Consider the following 8,030-nt stretch of genomic DNA (forward strand, 5'->3'; position numbering starts at 1 on the left):
TAATTCCCGAGTTGATCCGGATCAACGCTGCCGTCTGTTTATGCTTTTAGAAATAGTGACAAGATTGCTTTTTCGACTATACAGTTGATAGCTGAGTTTCAGTGATCGCCGAACGAGCTTTCATTTATTATCTTACATTATTTGGATTAGAAAAGTCACGCAAATTCAAAATCAATGTGATGCTGATAGAAATCTGGACCAATTTGTGATCAACTCTGTTTTTTTGTTTCATAATTAATTTAGGCAATTTTAATTGGCAGCACCGACAAATGAATATATACATACATAGACAAATTTTCGGTTATGGTTTAAACAATTTAAGTTTTTGTATTGCATTTTTATACCCGAGCGCACTTGTGCACAAGGGTATTATAATTTTTTTTTTTACATTACGGTTGTTTGTAACAGCCAAAACGAATCGAGATAGTTATAGACAAATGTAAACATAAATGATCAGAATGAAATGAGAAGTCAATTTAGCCATATTTCTCTTTCCGTCTTTCCGTGTACACGATAACTTGAGCAAAAATTTACGTAAAATAAGAATATAATAAATTTTTGGAAAATGGGCGTAGCCACGCCCACTTATGATCGCATGTGTATATCTTGGTTACCGCTACACCCAAACTTGGTACAGTTATTAGCCTTGGTACAACATACCAAACGGCTGAAAATTTTTAAAATCGGACAATAACCACGCCCACATCCCACATAACGGTAATTTAGAGAAATACGAAAGCTTCGATAAATCAGTAAATACCGAAGCTAATTTGTTCAAAATTGATGTTTGCAATAATTCTTTAGCAAAAAACACATTTATGATAAAATTTTGGAAAATTGGCGGGGCAACGCTTATTTTGCTTACCGCATAAAAGTAAAATGTTAATAACAAGTGTAACCTAACCTAACCTAATAACAAGTAATTTTTAGCAAAAAAAAACCGACTTAAATTTTCATACAAAGAAAAAAAAATATATATTTATATATTTCATGATCCAATGATCGGATCTAAACGAGATTAATATGGGACTATCTCTAAGACCCTTTCCGATGCGAAAAGAATTATCGAAACCGTTTGACGAGGTCAACAAACATTAAAAAATGTGGTAACAAACATTAAAAAATATATATATATATTCGATACTTCTAAATTTAAGAAACATTATTATAGAATTTTGGAAAGTGGGCGTAATATCGCCCACATCTAACTATATAAGTTTATCTCATTATGTCTAACTGAACATACTACGGAAATTGTTAGAAATAGGTGTAAAACCACTCTTCTTACCATGTAACGGCAGTTTTCAAAAGGGCGAAAAACTATATTTACTACTTGCGCCGGGTATTTTATGTTCGGCTCCACCCGAACTTAGACTTTTTACTTGTTTTCTTTAAATGTCTTTTTTTCCTTTTCAGTAGGGTTTTTAACATATTAAATATCTTCTCCGTGCGAATTGATCGTGTTCGATACGGATCTGAGTAAGCAACTGGAATACGGCTGTTTATCAAAAGCATACAATTTCGAACTCGCGTAAATGTACATTTGCCTAATGCGATAGAATAAACGCTCTTCGAAAACATATGTATATTCGAAAGTGCTAAATGTTGTAACTTTGTGACGTGCACTCTTCAGCACTTCTCGTGGAAGTGCTGTGCGATAACTGCCGAAACAGAAATTTACTCGTTTATTTGTTCGTTGCTGCTCAGTAGCTCAGTAATACTTCTGCCTGGATATAGGATTAATTAAGTTCACGCTCCGAGCAGACAATTGCCGCGGCTACGCCTTCCTCCATCTTCATTTTAAACATTCACCGAGGCAGCACTACTTATGACCACACGCCAACCTTCGACCTCTATAGTGGCTCAGAAATTTGACTCAAAGCGCAGATCCAGGAACATTTAGTCAATCATTTGCTGACCTAGACATATTCTTTTTGTTAGTAGCGCAACTGTTCATTGGCAATATCTACTATTGGCAAACTTTCTTCGAAACGTAATCAATATTCAATGTGGGATTAAAAAACGATTTGCATACCTTACTACACCATTCTGAGTTCTTATTTAAAAAGCCAAATTTCGGAGACGGGGGAATCAGGTACCAGAACTAATACTGTACAGAAAAGCCTTTGATTTTGTGGGCTGTCTAAATGTATCTAAAAGGACTTCAAATGCGTTACTTCACAACGATGTGCTAGCATGCAGGAGAGAGTAAAATGTGTGGCAAGGGTTTTCGTCTGCAGGAATGAGCCTAATCTACTAATGGATCTCCAAAGAAGATTTGGAAGTTGTTATGCTTTCCTGCGACGAAGAATAGATACCCTATCTTTGTCTTTACCAACACGGTAACAAACCTCGAACACGCGTTAAGGCTAGTTAAGTCATGTTTAACTCTCAAAAAATATCGAAACGTCAAAACCCTCAGCCCAAATAGCAGATCACAAATGAATTGGAAACTTTTGCAAAGTTGTAGACCAAACGATATCCTTTGAAAACTCCATAAAATTTGGAGTTATCTTCAGAGGATTGGATGACGAGTAACTAGGTATTCGTTTGAGTTTCTTTAACAAAAAACTTAATTACCTCGCCAATACAAAGCTATCATTGATACCAGCGAATTTGTAACTAAATATTTACAAAAATGAAATTTTAGCATTTTGGGTTTTGTTCCATATGTTTTGGCAAATAAATTATTAACGCTCTTGATGAAAATGTGACCATTTGATGGAACAATGTAAGCGTTTTGCGACATTTACATACTCTTTTAGCACAAAGCTATTAAATTGAACCATTGGAAACAAAGTTTTTACCTTAAAAACTTGTATTGGCTTGCCCTTCTAAAATTATACTTTGAGTTCCATATATTTTTACCACCACTGTATATTGTACATACATACATATTGCAGTTGTTGCTGTCACCTCATTGCATACTATGTTGATTCTATTGTATCTTTTTCACTTTTTATTGTAACTTTTTTGTTGCCTTGTACTCGTACTTGTACTGTGTGTTATAGCCAGGGAACAGATTTTCAGGACCTAAAAACCTATAAAAAAGGCAAAATAAAATAACGAAAAAGGCTGGAAAAGGCAAAATAAAATAGCGAAAAAGGCACTAGGTATTGCAAAAAAGGCAAAATAAAATAGCGAAAAAGGCTGGAAAAGGCACTAGGTATTGCAAAAAAAGCAAAATAAGGCACTAAAAAAGGACAGAAAATACGAAGAACAATCAAAAAATACATTTATTTTAGAAATGCTTATATTACAAGTAAAAAGAGAAAAAGTATGAACTAGTTTCATTATATGAAAAATTTGTACTTTGAATCTTTGACTATTTTATCCTTTCGAGTTTCTAACTGATAAAACTTTAATCTGTATAGTTGTAGTAACATTGAACCACAAGATGCATTTTGAAGTTTTCTGGCAGCATTTTCATTCGATTTTCGCGAAGAAAAGCCTTGAATGTACTAAATGTGCGCTCGACGTAAATTGATACAAGTGGGCCCAATTTAAATATGGAACGTTTGAAACGTTCATATTATCAGGAATAAGGGCGTTTTCCTCGCCCTTTACAATTTTATCCACACCCCTTATTGTCTCCATGCCTACGTTAGCTGAGAAAACGGCTTTGAATTTTTCCAACACCAATTTGGCAAGAGGTCCCTGCACTTCTATAAGCCGCATGGGCATGTGTATACTTTTTAATCTTAAAAAAAAAATTTTAAATGCTATAATCACTTTTTTAAAGGTAGAAAAGGAAAAAAAAGGCAAATATCTTAAAAAAGGCAAAAAAGGCAACATCAAATGTGTATGTATAAATGGAATCAGGGAAAGCTAAATCGTGGACATTCTTAATCGAATATACTCTATCTCTTTAGCAGAAAAAAAAGGCAATTTCCATAAAATCCGTTCCCTGGTTATAACATACTTTTATTTTTATACCCGAGCGCACTTGTGCACAAGGGTATATTAATTTTGTTCACATAACGGTTGTTTGTAACAGCCAAAACGAATCGAGATAGATATAGACAAATGTATACATAAATGATCAGAATGAAAAGAGAAATCGATTAAGCGGTGACTGTCTGTCCGTCCGTCCGTTTTTCCGTCCGTCTGTGCACACGATAACTCGAGTAAAAATTGAGATATCTTAACGAAACTTGGTACGTGAACTTCTTTTGGGCGTGGGACGGATGGTATTGAAAATGGGCGAAATCGGATAATAACCACGCCTACCTCCCATATAACGGTAATTTTAAGAAATACGAAAACTGCGATATTTTAGTAACTACTGAAGATAATTCACTCAAAATTGATACTTACAATGAGTTTCAGACGGAAAACATGAACATTATAAATTTTTGGAAAATGGGCGTAGCCACGCCCACTTGTGATCACATATATGTATCTCGCTAACCGTTCTAGCAATTTGTACCAAGCTCGGTATGGTTATTGTGCTTGCCACATAAAAGCAAAGCGTTGAAAATTATTGAAATCGGACTAAATTACGACCGCTTTTCATATAACGGTATATTTCAGTAATGCTTGAAACTTCAATATTTCGAAATTTAAGGACGCTCATTTACTTAAAATGTATACACCCCGGCTTATCATGTAGCGGTAGCCTTCGGAAAGGTGAACAAATATTTATTTAATACTTGCGCCGGGTATTTAATGTTCGGCTCCGCCCGAACTTAGACTTTCTTACTTGTTTGTTCTAATTTCATATTTTTTATCTCAATGCAATAAACTACATTAATAAAAGTGGGCATCGTAAACAAAATTAACAACGAAAAGGCTAAATAAAAAGCTTGCAACCAATTTATGAATATTGTGATTCTTCTAATTTAAAAAAAAGCCCAAAAATCAATTGTGTGTTTTGTAGATAGCTTTAATTAGTTTGATGACATTGTGTGATGTTAAAATTTTTGTTTGGGTCGTAAAAAATATATTTGAATTCTGAAAGATTTTTATAGAAAAACTTTATACCCGTCAAAAGAATTTTCATAAGAAACCTCGCAGAGCTTTGGCCTATCGAGTATGCACTAGGGTGGTCCAAAAATGCATGTGAAAAAGTAAAGCGGGATTTTTATACTCTCACCCCCCTAGGATTGCTCTATACCGAAAAAATATAAATTTCACCATTTTTTTATGGTAACTACATTTTATAGGTCCGCCAAAACCCCCAGGAAATGTCAGAAAATGCAATGGGGGAAAAAATAATAAATCTTTGGTATTGAAAAATGGTTGTTATTGGGAGTCTCTGGAATAGAGTTTTCCGATCGAAAAATATTGATTTTCAAGAATTCCATACCATTTCTACGAAAAGTTGTTTTTTCCCCATATAAAATACATGGAAAACTTTGAGCGCTTTGAGCGACCTCTAAATATTTTTTGATTTCAAAATAAAAAAATAGGGGTATATTTTTTTCGGTATAGAACACTTCTAGGGGTGAGAGTATTAAAATTCCGACTTTACTTGTTTTGCATCACCCTAGTATGCACCCAACATCTCGCCGAAAGCTCATCGCCGTGTAAGTATGAATTAGTTAAGTTGCTTTCTACACTGTGCCGCCTCCGCCTCCACATTCACTTATCACTTTTTTAACCTTTCTAATCAGACGTTTGTTTCCATCACATCGCGCTCGTTGTATGTGTGTACATATATATAAAGTAATTTAGCTTGTTAAATTTATTTTTGCATACTGTGCTCCAAACAAGTGTGAGTTATTACATACATATATAGTTAATTTAATTATATAAAAAACTTATGACTGCTATTATTCGCTTAAAACGAATTAGGTTGTGTGTGACTTCATGACTTTCTTTCTTTTCATGTTTAGAGCGGTAGGCATTTTTTGTAATCTACTATATCTATATATACATTAGACCATACCAGAAAAAAAGTTCGCAGTAAGTCTTCGAATTTAGAGTATTTTCGCAAGGCAATTTCGAATTTATTTCATGTTTTTTTTACCGAAAGTAGGTGTCGTCTTTTTTTTAACATATTTTCGGCATTTCGACATCTGAGTGGAAGATCGACCCATCTCGCCAGCCGATTTGAAAACTTTTCAAGAACGCCCTACTTAAAAATTTCATTGAAGAACGCTCTATTTCAGAATTTTATTGAAAAACATCATATCTCAGAATTTGATTAAAAAATGCGCTATCACAAGTAAAAACTTATTGAAAATGTGCTCAGATAGAGCGTTTTTGAACCAAATTCTGTTCTTCAGTCAAATTCGGAAATAGGAGGTTCCTGAAAAGTTTTCTGAGATAAGATGATTTCGAGTTGGCTTCCGAGATAGTTAGGTCAATCTTTCACTCAGATGTCTATTTAAAATATCGCTCATTTACTTCAACTGTTATTATAGTTATGGTCCATATGCACCACGATCTCTAAAATGATCTATTGTCCGTGGGCCCTCGGGAATGTAGCTTAGTACTTTCAAGGGCATTTTGTTCCAAATTTCTAACATATTAAGTGTATCCCCAACCAAGTGTCGTAGTCTGCGCCTTGCGTCCAACTCACAAAAGCGATAGAGATTAATTTTACTGAAGCGACAGCGAAGGGAGCAGTGTCCCAATGAGAGCTTTGCGGTCCTCTCTGTCTAAATTGAGTAGTTTACGGATATGAAATTTTTACACAACATAGAAGAATAGGTAGCGGTAATTTGTACATACTTACTTAAGATAATATTTCAATTTTTTGGATTATGAATAATTTAAGTGAGTAAGAGTGATATGATATAACGATTTTTTTTTTGTCGCGAGAACAATTTTATTTTACCGAATTTCATTGACCCCAAGTATCACCTTTTAATACTCGGCTAATTATAAAGAGGCTCGAGAAAACAAATGCGCGAAAGTGTGCAAAATTACAATAAATGCTTGATAAAGAAAGAAGCCGAACTGCAATATTTATTTCAAGTCGCAAAAGATTATAACCGCAAATTTCCATGGTTTACGAAAAGGTCGCTTATGAATACAGAATATATTAACACACTTAGTGGAAAAATAAAATAAAAACAAAATGTCCAGATTAAATTTACAATTTTTGTGAAATAGTAGATAGGTCCTCCTTAATGTACATATGTATACGCACATATATAGCCATATACGTAAATATGTACATATATGTGCATATATTTATAAAGAGCATTGTATTTTGATTTGATTCAATTTGAATTTTGATAGTCACGCCGAAAATATGTCCACGGTCCACATAACTACATACAGACATACACTTGTGGTCAGCTGATTAAGTTAAGTGATATTTTGACTAGTTTTGGCTATTTTTCTTTTGTCTATTTAATGCTTATATTTAAAAAAAAGTCGAGCGCATAACATAACTAGTACTATTTATATCCATGTTTTAAACTATGTACAAAAATTATAAAATTGTGAATTTTCTTCCATATTAAGTACGCTCGGCAATTACTTTTGTAAGTATAGAAAATAAATATATATTAAAAATCAACGCGATTTTCTAGCATCTTGAGACTTGCACTTTAAACTACTAAATTTTAATGGGCTTTAAAATGGCATGCCAAAGAATTTTTAATAAAAAGTTTAAAATTGTTGGGAGTAATTGTCAATATTTGTTGCATTTTTATCAGTTTTGTACAAAGTTGGAAATGTGGATTTAAATATGTGGTGCTGGTCCCGTAATGTACTAGACTTTCATAAAAAAAAAGGTATAAACATTAAATAGAGACGAAAGAAAAATAGCCAAACGTGGTCAAAATGTCACTTACCTTAATCAGCTGACCACAAGTATGTGCTCATGTATGTGCTTATGTACACATGTACATATGTTTGAATGCATGTAGGTTAGGCGCTAACAGCCGCTGCAAAAGTGCTTTTGGTGACCTTCAACTACTTAGCAAAAGCGGAGTATGTTTGCATATGTACATACATATGTATGAACGTATGTATGTATATTTATATGTTTTAATGTTTCTGCGAATAATAGCAAACACTGTGTGTTGGCCTAATTTAAAATTAACGAAAGATAATAAAAAAACATACCCCAA

The sequence above is a fragment of the Rhagoletis pomonella genome, unplaced genomic scaffold (assembly GCF_013731165.1).
Source record: "Rhagoletis pomonella isolate Grant_MI unplaced genomic scaffold, Rhpom_1.0 Rhpom_scaffold_00007, whole genome shotgun sequence".
NCBI classification, from domain to species: Eukaryota; Metazoa; Arthropoda; class Insecta; order Diptera; family Tephritidae; genus Rhagoletis; species Rhagoletis pomonella.